Source organism: Arachis ipaensis, chromosome B7 (assembly GCF_059453495.1).
Source record: "Arachis ipaensis isolate K30076 ecotype BB chromosome B7, ASM5945349v1, whole genome shotgun sequence".
NCBI lineage: Eukaryota > Viridiplantae > Streptophyta > Magnoliopsida > Fabales > Fabaceae > Arachis > Arachis ipaensis.
In genome coordinates, this window is record NC_142442.1 from 100782359 (window position 1) to 100803319 (window position 20961).

Sequence of the window (20961 nt, forward strand, 5' to 3'; positions counted from 1 at the left end):
ATCTCCATCTGAACTAAATCTAAATCATTGAAAACTAAAATTATGCGAGCTCTCCTTGAATTGGTGCATTCCCACACTTTATAGCCTCTGGTCTATGCTGTCTGTACTTGGATCTGGGCCTAAAAGGGCTTCAGAATTCGCTGGGGGCGTATTCTGTAAATTCTGATATGTGGCCTCTGTCACGCGTGCGCGTCGGTCACGCGGTCGCGTCATCTGGAGCTTTTCCTTTCCATGCGGCCGCGTCGCTGCTTCTTTGCTTCTGGCACGCGATCGCGTCGTCCATGCGATCGCGTGGATACCAGTTTCCTTAAAGCTCCGTTTTGCCTTCTCCTTCCATTTTTGTATGTTTCCTTTTTCAACCTTTAAGTCTTTCAGCCTTAGGAAACCTGAAGCTACTCAACACACTAATCACGGCATCGAATGGAAATAAAGGTAATTAAAATAATTAATTTTTTTAAAGCTTAGGAAACATGTTTTTCACAATATGACATAATAAGGAAGGGAAAGTAAAACCATGCAATTAATGTGAATAAGTAGGTGAAGAGTTGAATAAATCACTCTAATTAAGCACAAAAGAACTCATGAAATATGGGTTTATCAACCTCCCCACACTTAAACACTAGCATGTCCTCATGCTAAATCCAAGGTAAATAATTAAGGTTAAAGTGATGGAATGTTATGAAATGCAACCTATGCTAAATGCATCTACCTAATGAGTCATGCAATTCTAATTCATCCACTCATATATAAAGCCTACATGTAGTCAAATTATTTTACATTCTCAAGGAGATATATATACATATATAGCTAACCCTCAAATAATAAAGCACTTTTTTGCAAATGAGATGAGAGAAGAAAAAACTTGCAAGACGATCAGAGATAAATGCTAATGAGCTTTTGAACCCTCACTGGATTTTGTGTTTTCTCTCTAATCACTCAGTGTTTATTGGGTTAACCACTCTATTTTTCTTTTTATTCTTCCTTTCTATAATCTTGTTTTTCGTCTAACCAATCAACAATTATAGAACATAGTCAAACCAAAACTCATGAGGTCTTTAATTAAGGTTGTAATGGGGTCAAGGCAAAGGGTAAGGATATATGTGTAAGGCTAAGTGAGCTAATAAGTGAATCCTTAATTAGACTAAGATCTCACCTAACATACATACTTAGTAAAACAATGCTTCTTTACCTATTCTCCCTATTTTCTCGCTTTTGATGTCACATGCTCATGTTTCAATTCTTGTTTTTATCCCATGTGCATTGCTTTTTATTTTGCATTGGGGAGTTATTTTTTTTTGTACCCCCTTATTTACATGCTTGAAAACTAACTTTTTTTTAATACACAGGGTAATTTTTTTTTTTAATTAATTTGAATTTTCATGAGCCTGTTCCCCAAAATTTTGAGTTGTTTTATTCTTTTTTATTTTTTTCTACCTTTTGATTTATCAACTATGTCCCCAATAAGTTTCCCACATTTTACTCTATTTATAATTTTCTATCTTAAGCTAACCAAGGATTCACTTGGGGTTTTCTTTTGTTTTTCTGCTTAAGGCTAGTAATTTGGTTAAAATAGAATAAGGGGGTTTTTTTAAAAGCTCAAAGGGGGCTAACAAAGGTGATGTAAAAGGTAGCTAATTTGGGGTAAGTGAGCTAAAATCAAATGATGGCCTCAATCATTATTTTGAGATGTACCTATATTCTATAATCGGACATATAGACTAAAACAAAGTAAAGAACACCAGAATAAGAAAGAAGGTTGGAACACACAGGAATAAAAATTATGGTTTGAATGTAACCATACAGTTAAGCTCAAAACTCACAGGCTATATGTTCTCTAGCTGAAAAATCATTTATCACTTATGTATGTCATGCAGGTTTAGTTAAAAATTCTCATTATTCTCTTAAAAAAGTAATTTAGGGTAGCCTTTGAAGTTTTAATGTTTCTCCTTGATGAAATGTTGTCAGTTTAACTACATCATGTAATGCTATATATACAAGGTTTTATGGATCTAAATCTATTATGTTCAAGTTCCTAGCTTACTCTTTTTTTTTTTTTATATTTGTCAATTTAAACTAAGCTATAACTAAGCTATCTTATCTAAAAAAGGGTAAACTATACTAATTGATCCACTAATAAGTTAGAATTGCAAACTAAACTAAATAACTAAAATGAACTAAATAACTAAAATATGAACAAAAATTGCAAAATGCAAAAAATAGAGTAAAATACACAAGTAGCAATGTATAAGTACTCAGAAAATAACAATAAAAGAAAAAGAGAAAAATACAGAAAAATATCCAAAATAAAAGAAAAAGTATGTAGTAGTTCACCAAAATAAACGCCAGAGATGGCGACCTCCCCACACTTAAAATGAAGCATCGTCCCCGATGCTCAATCAAGCCGGGTGTGAAGGAGTATCATCACTGGTAGGGATGGTAGCTGGGGTCTCTGTGGCAGTGGTGGGCTGAGAGTCTGGCTACTGTAGAGGGGATACTGACTGGATCGGGATCTCCGGATCTGCAGCCTCAAGCTGATGTGGGGCCTCATGCTATGGTGTAGCGTGCTCTGTGCCTGCCTGTTGATGAGTCTCCGCATGGGAATGAGGCTCCTCCTCGTGCTCATCCTCCTCCTCCTCTGATGGCTCTGATGGTGTGTCGGGCTCGGAGGGGATGTCGGCCCCCTGTCTAATCATCAGCTTCAGATGGGAATAGCGTCGCCTGCTGCGGCGCTCCAATCTCTCATACCGGCGCCTGTTACGGCGCTCCATCTGATCAAGCTGGCGGAATAGACGGTGCACGAGGCGATAAACCGGCTCAGATGCGGGTGGAGATGCGGAATAGACGGAGGGACTGTCTCATCAGTAGCAGTGATAGATGGTGGTCTGTAGCCCAAAGCAAGAAAGTTCCTGCTGTGAGGGATGATCTTCCTGCAGTCCGTTGCTGGTGGTCGCTCATCGGCATCCTCCCAAGGCACATCAGCCTGACGGCCTAGCCGTGTAACCAGATAAGGAAAGGGGAGGGTGCCTCGGACGTGGACCCTGGCCGTAAAATGCCGGATAAAACGAGGCATGTACAGGTCCTTACCCTCCAGCACACACCAGAGGAGGGTGATCATGGCAGCCGGGATCTCAGTCTCATGAGTACTCGGCATCACATAGTTGCTCAAGATCTGATGCCATAGCCGAGCCTCATCATTCAGGTACACTCTCTTGATCCCTCTAGGCATAGTGGTATCCTGACCCATCTCCCAAGGAACAGCAGGGTCGAGAGCTATGCGTGCCGTCACAGCATCCCAATCAAACCGCATTTGGCCCATGTCCTCCTCAGCCTGTGCATAACCATCTGGCTGATCGGACTTGGCTGGGAGCTGGAGAATGGTCTCTATGGCCTCCTCAGTGACCAGAATTTGCTTTCCCCTCAGGTTCACTGCATCTAGGGTAGTAAGGTAGTAGTTGCAATAGAATTTTCGGACCCAAGATGCATTGACCTCTGTCAGTGGTCTCTCCAGAAAGAACCAGCCCCTTTGCTTGATTTGCTCAGTGGTGTATTGCTGGATGGCTTCTGGAATCTTCAAGGTACGTTCTAGGTATAGATTTCTGGAGTTTGCAAAAGTTGGGTACTTCAGCTCACAGTACCGGTTTGCAAATTTTATAGGATCAGTCGAAGGGAGCAGCTGGTCAGCTTTTTCCTGCTGTGTGAAGTTCTTCTCCCGCCATGAGGAATCGTGCATTAGAGCAATGATGGACTGGGAGGAATCTCCTCACTTGCACTTGCCAGTGGCCTTGCCTTTGCCTTTTCTTTGTGAGGCAGACATCCTGAAAAATAGAAAACCAGGAAATGGATAAAATAGGAAAGCAAATAGGCAATTTAAACAAAGGAAACTCATAGCGGTAAGGGAGAAATAGAATAAGGAAAATGAGCAATTGAAATGTGATTGAATTAATGTTAAATGGAAAGAAAAAAAATCAATATGCCATAGTGAGAAAGTTAGAGGAAGTGAAAGTGATCAGAAAAGAGATCAAGAGGGTTAGTATGGTAAAAAGAAATTAGTAAATTAAAATTAGTGAGTTAGGAAAGTAAGTGGCATAGAAAAAATTCCATATAACAAGGATTCACAAGTAAGAATAGAAGTACTCATAATCGAATACAGAAAACAGGGTGATGCTGATTCGAATAGAAATAAAGAAATCAGAAATTGGAATCAGTGAATCACAATTGCAGGTTATGAACCAAGAAATCAAAGAGGATAAGAAAGTGGCCCTAGCATTCATGAAATGGTTTGGGGGAAGCAGAGTAAAACAGAGTTGCCAAACCAAAATAAGAATGAAAACAATTTTCAAAAAAAAATTTGGGCAGCATTCCGGCTAAAATTGGATTGTCCCGGAAAATAAACAGCAATCATATCGGTTCATATGAATTAAAAAATCAAGCTGCATGTACATAGATATAAAATAAACATAAAAATTCAATGTAAACAGCAGCAACATACAAGAAAGCAGCATATGAATCATGATTATAGCAGCAACAGATTTGCACATAGGATAAAACAGAAGTAAGAACAGTGCAAGTTAACAGACCTAGATCCACTAACCACAGCCTAAGCTACCTAACAACCTAAAAATCCACTACAACATGCAAGTCTAGCTATCCTAATCCTGAACATAAATGGAATAAAAAAATACAGAAAAGTGACGAACGGATAAAAAGGGTTGCGTGTTGCGGAACCTGGTAAGCGGAAGGGGTGGAACAGGGAAGAAGGTGGCTGCGGCGGCGTCCGGCGCGGTGGTAGTGTACGGCGTCGCGGTGGCGGCTAAGGGGGCAGTGGCGGAGGGAGGTATTAGGGTTAGTGAGAGAGGAAGAGGATAGGGGAAGGGAGGGCGGTGGGTGTTGCTGGCTGAAGGGGGTGGGAGGCGGAGAGGGGGGCGCGGCTGGATGGCCGGCGGTGGCTGGGCGGTGCTCGCGGAGGTGGTTGTGGTGGAGATGGGAGGAGAGAGGAAGAAGGAAGAAGAGAGAAGGGGAGGGGGTGGTACGGCGGCGGCGTCTGGACGGCAGCGGCGTCGGGGTGGTGGCGTGGTGGCTGGCCGGCGGTGGCTGGGGGAAGAAGAATAGAGAAGGAGAAGAGGGTTGGGGGTGAAGGGGGGCTGCGCGACTAATAGGGTTCGCGTGGCTGGGGGGTTATATTTTCGAATCCACGCGGCCGCGTGGGGCACGCGGTCGCGTGGTTGGGGTGAAAATGGGGGGGGGGGGGGGGGGGGGGGACGCGATCGCGTGGGTCACGCGATCGCATGAGAAGGGGGAAAGAGGGGTGACGCGATTGCGTGGGTCGCGCGATCACGTCGCTAGAACTCGTGCTAAACGCACGACTCCAGCGCCGTTTCAGCGCAACTCTCTGTCTCATTTTGGGGTGATATGCAATCCATGTGACGCGATCGCGTCACTCACGCGGTCGCGTGGGATTGGTATTGGGTAAGTGACGCGATCGCATGGGGCATGCGATCGCGTGGGCCAATTTGTGCGAAACGCACAAGAGCCGCACGATTCCAGCCAAACTTTCTGTTCGTTGGATCCTTACGCCGATATATATATCACGCGGCCGCGTGGGTCACCCGGCCGCATGGGTGGTGTTTTTCGCGATATGACGCGATCGCATGGGGCATGCGGTCGCGTCATGCAACCCCTTTTTTTTTTTAAACTGAAAAATACAGGATGCAGTGATTAACATGAATGCTATGCATGATTCCAGGTTAATGTTAAAATTAAAAAAAAAAGGGTAAATTGAAAATAATAAACAAGAAATAGATTGAGAAAGAAGCGACCATACCATGGTGGGTTGTCTCCCACCTAGCACTTTTAGTTAAAGTCCTTAAGTTGGACATTGGAAGAGTATCCTGTTATGGTGGCTTATGTTTAAATTCGTCCAAAAATTTCCACCAGTGCTTGGAATGCCAATAGCCTCCGGTGTCCCAAACTAGGCATGTAAAGCTTCTGAGCAGCTTCAAACAGATATTCAGCCTCCCGGGATGACGAATGTCAGAATATAATGCATGATCCCAAGCTGTGTTTTTAGATCCGCCTCCATTTTGATTTGTAAGTTTCCATTCGGGCGGGTTAAAAAGTAGAATCTCACCGTGATGACCAAACGTTTTCCATGATCCATGCAATTGAGCATGATACCAATCCGTGTACTTCGAGGTGAAGCGTGGAACCTTATTGAACCTGGTGCACCAGTTCTGAGTACGAGCCAATTCCCTTTTACTCTTAAAGCCGCAGAGAGCTCTAAGTTGGCCACCTGTTTCAAGCAAACCATATTCAAGTGAATAAGTAAAATTATAAGTTAAGGATTGTACCCACTTGAAGCTTGTATTAGGTGGTAATGGCCTTGGGATAGGTGTTTTTGGTGGTTCTGCAAGTTCCGTTTCCTTGTGCTCTTCTGTGAATTCTTCCACTTCCTTGCAAAGATCTTCAATTGTATCTGTATCCTGGTCAAAGTCTTCTATGTCTTCCTCATCACTCGAGTCATAGATTGGAGGTTGAGAGAAATCTACCTCCGCATCATCTTCATATTCACTTGGAGAAAATTCTTTGATTTCAGAGAATTCACTTGCGGACGCAAGTTCATCACTAGGAGAACTAGACTTGTGACTATCATCATCAAGGAAATTTGCTTCTTGGATTATTTCGTCTGATTCTTCGTAAACGACTTGCCTTGGAGATTGTACGGTATCCTCCTTAGCATCAACTGTAGCATCTTGGACAGAGTTTTCCTCAATTCTGGATTCCCAAGGAAGTTCAGCATCTCCTAGATCTTCAACCAACTCTTCTTCTTGAACAATGACAGCTTCTTCCACTTATTCTAGTACGAATTCATTCTCTGTCTTGTCCACTGGAGTCTCTAGTATTTCTTTCATGCTACGCTCTTCATCGGGCTATCCACATGGAGCTGTGGTTGATCCTTGTATATTTGAGCGCCTAGTGGCCCATTGAATTAGTGCTTGCTTCAGTTGTTGAATGGTTGTTTGAAATTTAATTACTGTTTCTTTTAGGCGATCCTCTGCTTCGCGGTTTGCCAGACTTGGACATGATACAAAGGAAAGTGGTGATGATTGGGAACGATTGGATTGGTATTGGGGTAAGGAAGGATCATATGATGGCGAATGGTGAAAAAAAGCTTGTGAGTGTGGTGGTTCGAGGTTATGTTGAAAGGATGGTTCATATGCACGGGGTGGGGCTTGTTGGTAGTTACAAGGTTGTCTACCATGTCTTTCTGCTGGGTATGCACGGTATAATGGTCTTTGTCCAGGATATCTCGAAGGGTGTTGCTGCCAAAAGGGTTGATTAGATCCTCTTGGTTCCATCCATCCTTGATTGGTCTGACCTTGATGCACATTCCTGCTGTAACTTCTATTTTCTTTAACAATATTAGAACCAAACTCAAAGCGAGAGAGGTGAGAGTTCATAGTAGCAAATAAAGATAAAAAGGAAAAACAAAAATAAATAAACAAGCAAAAGAAAAATATTTACAATAACCAATAATAAGGCACACGTTAGCAGTTCCCCGGCAATGGCGCAATTTTGACGAGAGAACTTTTGCGTGGTCTAGAAATTTGCGGATAAATCCTCGTTGCAAGTATAGTTTCTAAACCTTCAAAAGTCCTTTCATACAAACGTTTTGGGTGTCACAAGTAACAAACCCCTTAAAAATTGTTAACCGAGTATTCAAACCTCGGGTCGTCTTCTCAAGGAACTGCGGGGAAGTATGTTCTTATTATTTGTTATAAAGGTTGTAATCGGGGTTTAGAAGGTGAGAAGCAAGTAATTTAAATGACGAGTGAATTAAATGGCAATTAAAAATAAATAATAACTGTAAAACAACTTTTGGCAAGATAAGGAAAATTAGAGGTCCAACTTAGTTATCTCTCTCAACTATAATGAAAGTTGAATCTAAACTCCACTTGGTCAACCTTTACCAGGGTAAAGGAAAGTCAAGGGACTAATTAAATTGACTTTTGAATCCTAATTATTTCCTAAGAAAAGGTTGGGATTATTTAAGTTCAGCTCAATTAGCAAGATAACGATTATCAATTACGTTGAGTTTAATAACTGTTGAGTTACTGAATTCTTAACCAGGACCAAAAGGGGAAAAAAGTAAAATTGCTGAAATAATAAAAACGTCCTTAGATGGGAAGCAATGATAACTTAAATCAAAGAGAACAATCATAAACTGAAAATACCTCAAATATCATTAATTCAAATAACTGTCTGTAACATGAGAGAATTCATAGATCCAATTATAAAGGTAAATAGCCAACTCAGATACTGAAATAAATAAATAGAGTAAAAGGGAAGTTTAAAGCAAAGAAATATAAAACCTGGATTGAGAGTCACTCTTAAAACAAGAAGAAATCCTAAATCCTAAAAGAGAGAGAGGAGAAGATCTCCCTCTCAACTAAATCTAAATCATTGAAAACTAAAATTATGCGAGCTCTCCTTGAATGGGTGCATTCCCACACTTTATAACCTCTGGTCTATGCTGTCTGTACTTGGATCTGGGCCAAAAAGGGCTTCAGAATTCGCTGGGGGCATATTCTGTAAATTCTGATATGTGGCCTCTGTCACACGTCCGCGTGGGTCACGCGGTCGCGTCATCTGGAGCTTTTCCTTTCCACGCGGTCGCGTCAGTCATGCGGCCACATCGCTGCTTCTTTGCTTCTGGCACGCGATCGCGTCGTCCATGCAATCGCGTGGATACCAGTTTCCTTAAAGCTCCGTTTTGTCTTCTCCTTCCATTTTTGTATGTTTCCTTTTTCATCCTTTAAGTCATTCAGCCTTAGGAAACCTGAAGCTACTCAACACACTAATTACGGCATCGAATGGAAATAAAGGTAATTAAAATAATTAATTTTTTTAAAGCTTAGGAAACATGTTTTTCACAATATGACATAATAAGGAAGGGAAAGTAAAACTATGCAATTAATGTGAATAAGTAGGTGAAGAGTTGAATAAATCACTCTAATTAAGCACAAAAGAACTCATGAAATATGGGTTTATCAATAAACCATAAAATAGTGGTTTATCAAGACGACCCAAGGTTTAAATACTTCGGTTATTAGGATTATTAGGGGTTTGTTACTTGTGAAAAACAAATTTTTGTATGAAAGGATTATTGTTAGTTTAGAAACTATACTTTACAACGAGAATTTATTGTGAATTCTAAACCGTCAAAAATCCAATCATCAGATATGACCCGAGATTTAAATACTTCGGTTATTAGAATAATTAGGGGTTTGTACTTGTGACAAACAAATTTTTGTATGAAAGGATTAGTGTTAGTTTAGAAACTATATTACAATGAGATTTTATTTGAGATTTCTAAACTGTCAAAAATTTACTCATCAAACACCTCCACTTTCCTTGGTGATTTATATCCATGATACTTCTTTACCGTGTGGCCGTTCACTTTGAATGTTGCACCGCTTTGAGGGTGGAATAGCTCAACCACTTCGTAGGGCTTCACTTCCTTCACTTTAAATGGGCCATCCCACCTTGAACAGAGCTTTCCGGGCATGATCTGAGTTTTGAGTTGTATAGAAGAACTTCATCACCTTCTTGAAAATCTTTCTTGTGGATATGGTGATCATGGAATGCCTTTGTTTTCTCCTTATAAATCCTTGCATTCTCATAGGCCTCCATCCTAAGGCATTCGAGTTCTTCTAATTGTAATTTCCTTGCTATGCCTGCCTTGGTGAAGTCCATATTGCATTCCTTAACTACCCAATAGGCCTTATGTTCAATTTCAACCGGGAGGTGGCACACCTTCCTATAGACAATCCGAAACGGACTCATCCCTAGCGGAGTCTTGTAGGCTGTCGGATATGCCCATTATATTTCTTGTACATATTTGGAGTGTTTTTAACTATTGCCTTGCATTTTCTTTTGGTATATATATCATAGTTTATATCTATTGCATTTTGCATCTTTTGCATGGTATATATTTTATAGATAGAAGTTGTGATTGGATGATGTGAATAGCATATGCCTAGTTATCTTGATCCTAATTGTTCATGTTAATTTTTGCTGGTTGAAAATTAGGAAAAGAACTAGGAAATTTTGAAAAATTTGCATCTATCACAACATACATACATATAGGAAATAATTTTGGTGAAAAACAACAAGAATTTTCCAAGAATTTTGTTTCAAGGGCATTCTAGTGAATTGATTGAGAAATTGTTCTCAAACTTGCTTGAATGATTTTTGTGGAACATAGAAGAGAGATAGAACAAATACCTTGTGTGTCTTTGAGCTTTAATGAGTGGTTACACATTTTAACCATTAATTTTGTTCATTGTGTGCTATATTTCTTCTATGATTGTAATTTTGGTTTTGGTTGATTCTTTATTTCCAATGATTGATATTTTGAATTGCATTGAGCATGATTGAGGCCATCTTTGCATAGCTCACCAACCCATATGGCCTACCTTTTACATCTACCATTGTTAACCCCTTTGAGCCTTGTTGATCCCACTGTTTGTAATATCACCACATTACAACCTTAAGTGGAAAATAATGAATTTACCTTGGATTTCATCCTTGATTAGCTTAGGTTGAAGAAGTGTGTTTCATTTAAGTGTGGGGAAAATCTTTGAAAAACATTGGTGGTGAATGAAAATGATTGTTTGAGGGTATTCATTGTATGAAAAATTTTGGAAAATGGGTGCATTCATGTATGAACTATAGAACCATATGCATTTATAATGATTCAAAAAAACAAAAAATCATCATGGAAAGGGGATGAAAGTTACCCCTAAGTAAAGGAAAATGAATAAAAAAAATGCATATGTGATGTAAATGAAAGAGCATACATGAATGTGTATAAAAAGTGAGAATAAGAAGGTTAGGTTGCATACTCTTGTCATTGGATTGAGAAAGGTAAAGTTAGATAATTAAACTAATCAAGGATTCAATTATTTTAGTCCACTTAGCCATATCTATCCCACCTTCACCCTAACCCCATTACAGCCTCAATAAGTCCTTATGATAATTGCATTCATGCATCACTTGTTTGTTGATTGTTAGATGAAAAGCAAATCCTTGAAAGCATGATTAGAAGGAGATTTGAGTGATTAAACCCAAAACACCAAGTGATGAGCGTGTATACACACCTAGTGAGGGTTCGATCGCTCAATTCTATGTTTCCACCTAACTTATCATGTATTCTTGCAAGTTGCTTCATGTTGAAACTTGAATCAATTCTCTAGATTTTTCTTGCATTGAATTAATTCTTTGCCTTGCCCTAATTGTCTATATACTTGCTTGGAAATTTGATTGCTTGTCTTCACCAAATCAATAGGAAACTATAGTATACTTGCATGCATATAGGTAGTTGCATTTAATAAGTTGATTACCCCTCTTGATTGTTTTCCTTGTTAGTTTAGCATGAGGACATGCTATTGTTTAAGTGTGGAGAAATTGATGAGTCCATATTTGATGGTATATTTTGACTCAATCTAGATGGATTCGAGCACATGAACTCACACTTAAGCACCAAAATAGCATACTTTTGTGTTTTGTCCCTAATTTAATCCTAAATGTGGAAACATGCAATTTTGTGCTTTAATAGAGCAATTTAATCCCACTTTTATGTCATTCGATGCCGTGATATGGTTTGTGAGTGATTTCATACCTTGGAGGCAAGAATGGATGGGCAAAAGTGGGAGAAAGCATGCACAAGGGAGAAAACATGAAGAAAACAAGAAAAAGCACACACAGCGAAGTGTGCGTGCGCACAAGCATGAATTTCCATGTGTGCGTACGCACGCACCTGTGCGTACGCATAGGTCAATTTTTAGCCGTGTTTGCAGACGCACACGTCTGTGCGTCTGCACAGGACCCAACACGTGATTTCATTAATGAAACACATGACTCGCATTTTCTGAGGCCTTTTGGGCCATTTTGGAAGGTTGGAAGGCTGAAATGGAAGGCTATATAAAGGGGATATCAACACATTTAGAGGCATTAAGACTTAGCATTTATTTTCCATAGTTTCATAGTAGTAGGAGTAAGAGTAGGAGTAAGAGTAGGAGTAGAGTAGAATTATTCTCTTAGGGTTTAATTTCCATCTTCATGTAGCATTTTATAGCAAGCTTAATTTTGGATTTTGCTCATCTTTATTGTAAGTACTCTCAATTTCCTCTTTAATTATAGCACATTTACTTTCTTTTGCTTTGGTTCAAGCACTTTGTTTATAATTGCAATTTTGAGTTCTTGAAGTTTTGAATGATAAATTTAATGTTTCTTGCCTTCTTTATGCTTGTTTGGATGTTTATTGTATAGATTCCCATTTTCCTTTACAATTTCCCATGTTTTACAATTATATACACAAGGTGTTTGTGAAAATGCCAAGTCTAGATTTTGAGTAGATTTTCCTACCTTGGCTTGTGGTTTGAGTTCCTAGGATACTAGAGTCATAATGTCCGATATTTAGTGGTAATTCTTGGGTAGTTAGTTGACTCTTGTTTCCATTGACGCTAGCCTTTTATCAGCTAGTTTGATAAGTTGGTTAGGACTTATGGATTAAGGTCAATTATGCTTGCTTGACTTACTCCTCAATAGTTGGAGTTGACTAGGCGAGATTGACTCATCATAATTACCATAGTTGTGGTTATGGCGATGATAGGATTCCTTGGATACTCACTCCCAAGTCAAGGCTCTCTTATTGCATTTTCAATAAGTTTTAATCTTGTTTTACCTTTACTTGCTTTAATTACAATTTTGCACATTGCTTGGTTCTTTTATTTCTTAGTTCATTTAATCTTTCATTTCTTGCTTGAAAACCCCCTTTTCCTCACAACCGAAAGAGAAACACTTCCAATTGCATCCTTGGAAGGACTACCCGAGGTTTAACTACTCTCGGTTATATTTTGTATTGAATTTATTATTTGATTTGAGCATTCCTTGTTGGCTAGGAACTATACTTACAATGCCAATCTTATTTTGAGATTAAATTCCTAGTCGACGGAAATGTTCAACTATCAAATTTGGCGCCATTGCCGGGGATGCAATTGAGTGCTATCTTTAGGTTGTTGTAAATATGTTTATAGTGTAAATATCTTACTTTTTGGTTGTTTGGTTATTTTTTTTATATTTAGGTGTTTGTTTTTCTTGTTTGTTAATGTCTTTTTTTTATTTTCTACTTTCCCTATGAGCTATCACCCTTGTTGCTTGGAGCTTGGTTGTGAATGTTTTGTAGGGTATGATGAATCCAAATTGGGATGGCTTCTTGGAGTGGGAGAATCAATTAAGGGAGGAACCAATTGTGTATGAGCAACATTCATGGCAAACACCTCCCTTATACTACAACAAGCCATACCCTCCGCTATATTAATATCAAGCCCAAGGATATGAGAGATACCCCATACACAACCCTCAACCACCAAACCTTTAAGTACCACCCTATACACCTCCATGGAACCAAAATGTCTATACACCTTGTTACCAACCATATGAACCACACCCTTATACACCACCTCAATACCCTCATCCACATGACACACCTTCCAACTTTACAACCTTTCTTCCAACCTTTGAACCTTCTCTTCCATCAAATTGTGAAGCTCTCCAACCCTTGCCCCACGAACAACAAGACCTTCAAGCATTCTTCCAAGAGCAGGAAGGGTTCCGAAAGATGCAAGAGGAGTTCATTGCTACCATAGCCGAAGCGGTGAACCGCTTGACCTCATTACACTCAACCATTCAAGACATCCCCCTTAAAGAAGGTGGAAGATCAAGTAAGGAGTGTAGGGAGGAGGAGAACATGGAGCCTAAAGAAAAGGAAGAGGAGCCAAGGCTTGAGTCATGAGAGGAGGAAGGTAGAACTAGTGAACCAGAAGTGGTAAATGGAGAATTAAGGGAGTTTGATCAAGAAGTGGATTTTATCATCAATGATTTTTTGTCCACCATGGTCAACCCCCTCAATGATCTAGAAGAACCCCTCTCTCTTGAATTTGAGAGAGAAATTGAAGAGCTAGAAAAGAGTGGTAAGGAAGAGGTAATCATCCAAGAAGTGGAAGCATTCATACAAGAGTTTACAAGAGTGACTCCAACCCAAGGACAAGTGGAATGGGTGACAATTTCTTCAATGAGCTTCATAGGCCCATACCAATATGCTCTCTTGGAAACAGATTATCAACTCAAGGTGCTTCTTGGAGTGTTAAATGGTGAAGGATTGGGTGTTGGTTGCCAAAGGAGTTCAAAGCATAAGTGGTGCAAGGTCCACTTTGGAGGAGTCCAACATTCAAGTGGGTACTTCAAAGGTGCTTGGGAAGGTTGTTCATCCAATAGCATAAGTGAAAGTCAACAAAAGGATGATAGAGGAACCAATGCGTGGGATCCGGGCATACAACTCTACAACCAACAATTTTGGATCCCAAATTCTTGCTTAAGGTTGCTTAGGAGCTTAATGTCATTTGTTTGGGATCCCGGAGGATTCTTGAAGAACAAACATGGGTGGCAACTCAAGGATGAGTGGAAGCATAAGCCACCATGACACAAGCTTCACTCAAAAGTCCAACTTGAGGACTTAAAACCAAAAAGCTAGGTGGAAGACACCCCCACCATGGTAATATCCTTTCAACCTTTCTTTCTTTTAGTTTTGTTTATTGAATTTTGTCTCCTTAATTAGCCTAGTTTGATTGCTTTCTAGGTTGAATTTAGTTAAATTTTATGTTTGATCATGTATTTTTGATGAATGATGTGTTTTGGGGTTGAAAAAGTTTGATTGATATCATGGTTAGTGCCTTAGAGGCTTTAAAAAAGTTGTAGAAACAGAGTTCTGTGCGTGCGCACAGCCTCGTGCGTACGCACACTTCCCCTATTTTTCACTACCTGTGCGGATGCATAGCAGTGTGCTCCCGCAAACACGTTGTAGCACGCTCTGTTCGCAGCGCGCGCACCTTCTATGCACGCGCACCCCCCAACATTTTCATTCTGTGCGTGCGCACGACACTTTGTGCGTACGCACACATGGTCATCTTTACCTTTTCAAAAAAAAAAAAAACTCTTCTGCGAGTGCATAGCTCTGTGCGCCCGCACATCTTATAGCGACCCCTCTGGTCGTAGCGCACGCACAGGTTGTGCGTGTAAACGCAATCCCTTTTTCCATTCTGTGCGTCTGCACAGGCTGCGATCCATCTTCTATTCGCAACACTTGCATGATCTTGTGCGTGCGCATACCCCCCTCTCTTCGTCCCGTGCATCCGCACACGACCTTGTGCGTCCGCACAGGTCTTTTCTCTCTTCTCTATTTCTTTCTTTCTTCTTCTTTTCCTTCTTTCTTTTATTTCTTCTTTCTTCTTTCTTTTTCTTCTCTTATTCTCCCCTTCCTCCAGCGAAACTCTGTTACTGTGAGCCTCGCAGTGGATATTACAAGTGCCACTGTTGCCTATCCCTTTCTTTTCTATTCTTCATCTTTTCACTTTTCTTGTTTTAATCATCTTTGTTATGTTTAGTTGCTTGCTTTCTATTTCCTTTATTTAACTTTGCTTATTTAGCTTAACTTTTGCTTAATTGCTTGTTTGTTGCATTGCAAGTGTTCAAAATTTTAATTTATGGGTTGATGTTTGAATTTTGGCTTGAATTGATGAATATGTGAATTGCATATCATGTGTTTGTTTAAAATGCCTGAATGAACTTCTTGTCTTATCCATGTGTTGTCATGACCATATGTGTTAAACCATATCCTTATTTGGCATTCTAATCATGAATTGTGCACTTTTGAATGATGATGATGTTATTTTGGATTGAAATTTCAATCATGTACTTGTTCACTGTCTTGAACTACTAGCACCAAATTGATCTACCAATCAACCTTTTGTCTCTTATTTGGCATAATTTTTAACAAGTACATATTGAATTTAGTGAATCGAATGGAATTGCTTGTTCATCATGGTCTTTAAGTCAATATAATCACATCACAAGGTATTTGCTCCTTGTTAATGCTTAGCATTTGTTTGAGTTGACTTGACTTGATTCTTATCAAGACTTGTCACCTTTGGTAGCAAGCACCTTCCCATGTGATTATTTGATTATTCTTAAGGATGAATAGGTAGTTCTCATCATCATTGCATTGGTTATTGTTTGTTGTGCTATTTTATATCAATTTTGCTCTTTCACTTGGACAGCCTCAATATCCAATAATTTCCACATTCAATTCACTCTTGTTGCGATTGCCTAAGCTTGCTTGTGTTTTAATTGATGCTCATCTCTTAGTTGCATCTTAGGCCATTTAGTTGAGGAACTCATGTTTACTTTTTTTTTATTGTGGATACCACTTTAACCGGCCGTTGTGTGTATTCCACACCACTATGCAAATTTCCTCAATTAGATGCTTATTTCCTTCCCTCTTTACCCTTTTGTGCTACTTGCCTATGAGTTCTAATTATACTTTATTCATTCCTTTCGAAGATGAGACATGAAGGCAAGGAGCCAGGAGGGGGAGGAGGACACCGAGGATGGAGACGCCAAGAATGCGTTGGACATTGGTGATTCTCACACAACCCAAGCCCCCACATCCGCCAGATGATAGTGGAGCTCTTAGATACATTCTCCCTGGATCGTGCAACGAAGGACCGTGCAACGCTTAAGTGTGGGGGAGGATTCACCAATTTTGGGATGTAAACTTTCTTTTCTGAAGACTTTGCACTTTACTTTTGTTTCTTTTTATTATGTTTCTTGTACATATTTGGAGTGTTTTTAACTGTTGCATTGCATTTTCTTTTAGTATATATATCATAGTTTATATCTATTGCATTTTGCATCTTTTGCATGGTATATATTTTATAGACAGAAGTTGTGATTGGATGATGTGAATAGAGAAACACTTCCAATTGCGTCTTTGGGGGAACAACCCGAGGTTTAACTACTCTTGGTTATATTTTTTTATTGAATTTATTATTTAATTCGAGCATTACTTGTTAACTAGGAACTATACTTACAACGCCAATCTTATTTTGAGATTAAATTCATAGTCGACGGAAATGTTCAACTATCAAGAAGATATTGACAACCAAGTAATTCGCCATAAGTGCAAACCAAGGAAAGCTATTCGCAAAAGCATGCAAACCATCCAAAGGAAATGAGTCGTCAATTGGAAATGGGTCATATTTAAGATTTTTAAGGTGGCTCAGATGGTCCGCAACCAAATTTTTGACCCACTTCGATCCCTAATCTCCACGTCAAACTCTTGCAAGAGCAAGATCCAACGTGTGAGCCTAGGTTTCGACTCATTCTTTGTCAACAAATATTTTAAGGCTGCATGATCCGTATACACCATTATTTTGGAGCCTAGCAAATAAGATCTAAATCTATCCAATGCATGAACAATCGCTAGAAGCTCTTATTCCGTAGTGGTGTAATTGGATTGCGCCGCATCCAATGTCATTCAGGAATAAGCAACAATGTAAGGGAGCTTACTATTGCGTTGTGCAAGTGCGGCACCTACGACATGGTTTGACGCGTCGCACAAGATTTCAAATGGTTGTGTCCAATCAGGACTCCTCACAATTCGTGCCGTGGTAAGAGCTCTTCTCAACTCCTCAAATGCTTCCGCACAAGCACTATCAAACTCAAAGTCTACATCCTTTTTTAGCAGGCGCGATAACGGCAATGAAGTCTTGCTAAAATTCTTGATGAAGCACCTATAGAACCTGCATGTCCCAAAAAAGAACGGACCTCCCTCACAGAAGAGGGGTGAGGTAAACTGGTAATGACATCAACCTTGGCCGGGTCCACAGAAATGCCCTTAGCAGAAACTACGTGTCCTAACACTATGCCTTGTCTCACCATGAGGTGATATTTTTTGAAATTGTGGACAAGGTTAGTGTTAACACACCTCTCTAAGACCTTAGCCATGCTCTCTAAACAGGTATCAAAAGAAGTCCCATATACACTGAAATCATCCATAAAGACTTTCAGACAACTATCCATGAGATCAGAAAAGACACTAGTCATGCACCGCTGAAAAGTGGCAGGTTCATTGCATAACCCAAATGGCATCCTTTTGTAAGCAAAGGTGCCAAAGGGATAAGTAAAGGTGGTCTTTTCCTGATCCTCAGGAGCAATATGTATCTGGAAGTAGCCAGTAAAACCATCAAGAAAGCAGTAATGAGATTTACCTGCAAGTCGGTCCAACATCTGGTCAATGAATGGCAAGGGATAATGGTCTTTCTTTGTTGCGGCATTCAGCTTCCTATAATCAATGCATACCCGCCAAGCATTTTTCACCCTTGTTGTGACCACTCCACCATCATCTTTCTTGACAGCAGTGATTCCTGATTTCTTTGGAACAACTTGAACTGGGCTCACCCACTCACTATCAGAAATCAGATAAATAATACCCGCATCAAGCAACCTTGTGACTTCCTTTTTCATCACATCAAGAATGGTGGGATTGAGTCTTCTTTGGGGTTGTCTAACTGGCCGAGCTTCCTCTTGAAGGAAGATGCGATGCATACACGTACGGGGGTCAATCCCCACAACGTCGGCCAAGCTCCAACCAATTGCTTTCTTGTGCTTCCTTAGGACCTCTAGGAGCTTTTCTTCTTCTTGGCTAGAGAGCTCACAAGCAATGATTACCAGAAACCTTTGGTTGTCCTCAAAGAATGCATATTTCAAGTGAGAAGGTAGAGGCTTCAATTCGGTTTTCGCTTTAAGTTGAGGTTCTTTTTCACCAAGATTATGAAGCTCATCCTCATCGGTTTACTCTTGTTTATCCTCATGTTTACATGGTCCATTCCCCCTTCAATTCTTAGGTTCAATAGCATCAGAAATGAGTTGGATTGGGCCCAAAATGCTTCAGAAATCGCTGGCCATGAGTTACCTTTAGTGAGTCACGTGCAGCTTCCCACGCACGTGTACGCATCCATAAACGCCAGGAAATAATGGCAAATTTTATATCATTTGAAGCCCCAGATGTTAGCTTTCCAACGCAATTGGAACCACTTCATTTGGACCTCTGTAGCTCAAGTTATGATCGATTTAGTACAAAGAAGTCAGGATTGACAGCTTTGCGATTCCTTCATTTCTTCATGAGTTCTCCCACTTTGCATGCTTTTCCTTCATTCCTTCAATCCAATCTTTGCCTTCTAAAACCTAAAATCACTTAACAAATATATCAATCCATCGAATGGAATTAAAGTAAATTAAATTTAGCTACTTTAAGGCCTAAAAAGCATGTTTTCACACTTAAGCACAAATTTCGGGAGAATTACAAAATCATGCTATTTCATTGGATAAATGTGAGAAAAGTTGATAAAATCCCCTAAATTAAGCACAAGATAAACCACAAAATTGGGGTTTATCAGCCGGTAAAGGCATCCAATTTAAATATAGAGGTCTTCAAGAAAGGTCTACCAAGCAAAACAGAGGAAGAACTTCAATTATCCATCGGAGCATCTCAAGGATATAGAAATCAACCGGAAACAATAAATCCTTGATTGTCACAAGCACATCTTCCACTATCCCTACTACGGTAATCACACTTTTATCGGCTAAGACAAATTTGGCGGCCGACCTTTTCAGTGGAGCTAAATTCAACCATGCAAATATCGAGAGTGGCATGAAACTCAAACAAGCCCCCAAATCACACATGCAATCATAAAAGGCAACTCCACCAATCCAACAAGATACTAAACATGGTCCAGGGTCACTACACTTTTTCAGAATAGACTTCATCAATGAGGAAATGGAACTACCCAATGACAATATTTCCAACTCACCAATCCTATCTTTGTGTCTGCACAAGTCCTTTAAAAATATAGCATACTTCGGAATTTGTTGAATGGCATCAAAAAGTGGAATGGTTACCTCAACCTTCTTGAATACTTGAAGCATGCTTAGATCAAACTTCATAATTTTCTTGGCCTTCTTTACCATGGAAGGGAATGGAATAGGAATGGATTCATCCATTATGGCCTTCCTCTTGGACTCCTTAAGGCTCACTTCTTCTTCCTCTTGCTTTGTGTCTCCCTCACCTTCCTCATATTGAACTTCAACAACCACTTCCTCCTAATGAATGTCTTCCATTATCCTAGGAGGTATCTCCTCCAATATAGTCTCCGACCATAGAGTAATGGCGTTGAGACCACCCTTTGGGTTCGGAAGGGGATGGGATGGAAGGCTAGAAGAGCTTGAGGCTTGGTTGGTGTTGGTATTGTTGGAAGAGGGTAGGGAAAACCTTGAGAGCATTTCGGTTATGTTGGACAATTAGTTTCTGGTGTTCTCTTCATTTTTCTCTATCATGGCCCAAAATCTCTCTTGTTCTTGGTAAATTGAACAGAAGGCATCTTCATTTTGGTTGGTGGAAGAAGAAGAAGGTTGGTTGGATTGTTGTCTTTGGTGAGGCATTTGGTATCGATGGTTGTTGTTTGGGTTTTGTTGTGAGTGTTGGTATGATTGGTTATGGTGGTTTTGGTTGGCGTAGTTGTTATTATTGTGCTGTTGGGAATAAGATTGGTGGTTGTTGTCGTATTGAGAAGATGAGTTGCTTTGGTTCCACCTTTGATTGTGGTTGTTCCCTTGAGCATTATCCCTCAACCCTTGATTAGAACTATTGCCATGAGAGTGATTGTTTTGGCCTTGAGATTGATATGGTGGACGATTATTGTAGTTATTGGCTGCTGCAAGAGTGTAATCCTCTTGGACTTGATGGCATTGGTCGGTGTAATGTGCGGTACTAGAGCATAAACCACATACTCTAGGAGGTCCTTCAAGTTGGAGGATTTGAGGTGGGGCTTGGATGGCATGGATTGATTGAAATGTATTTTGTTCTTTGTGAATCTTCTTGAGGAGAGTGGTCATGTCTCCAAGCACTTTAGTCAAAGCCGATTCAGAAAGAGGTGCTTCCACCACACTCTTGGTAGGATTGTTCCTCACTCTTACATGTTGGGTAGCCTCAGCGACATCTTTGAT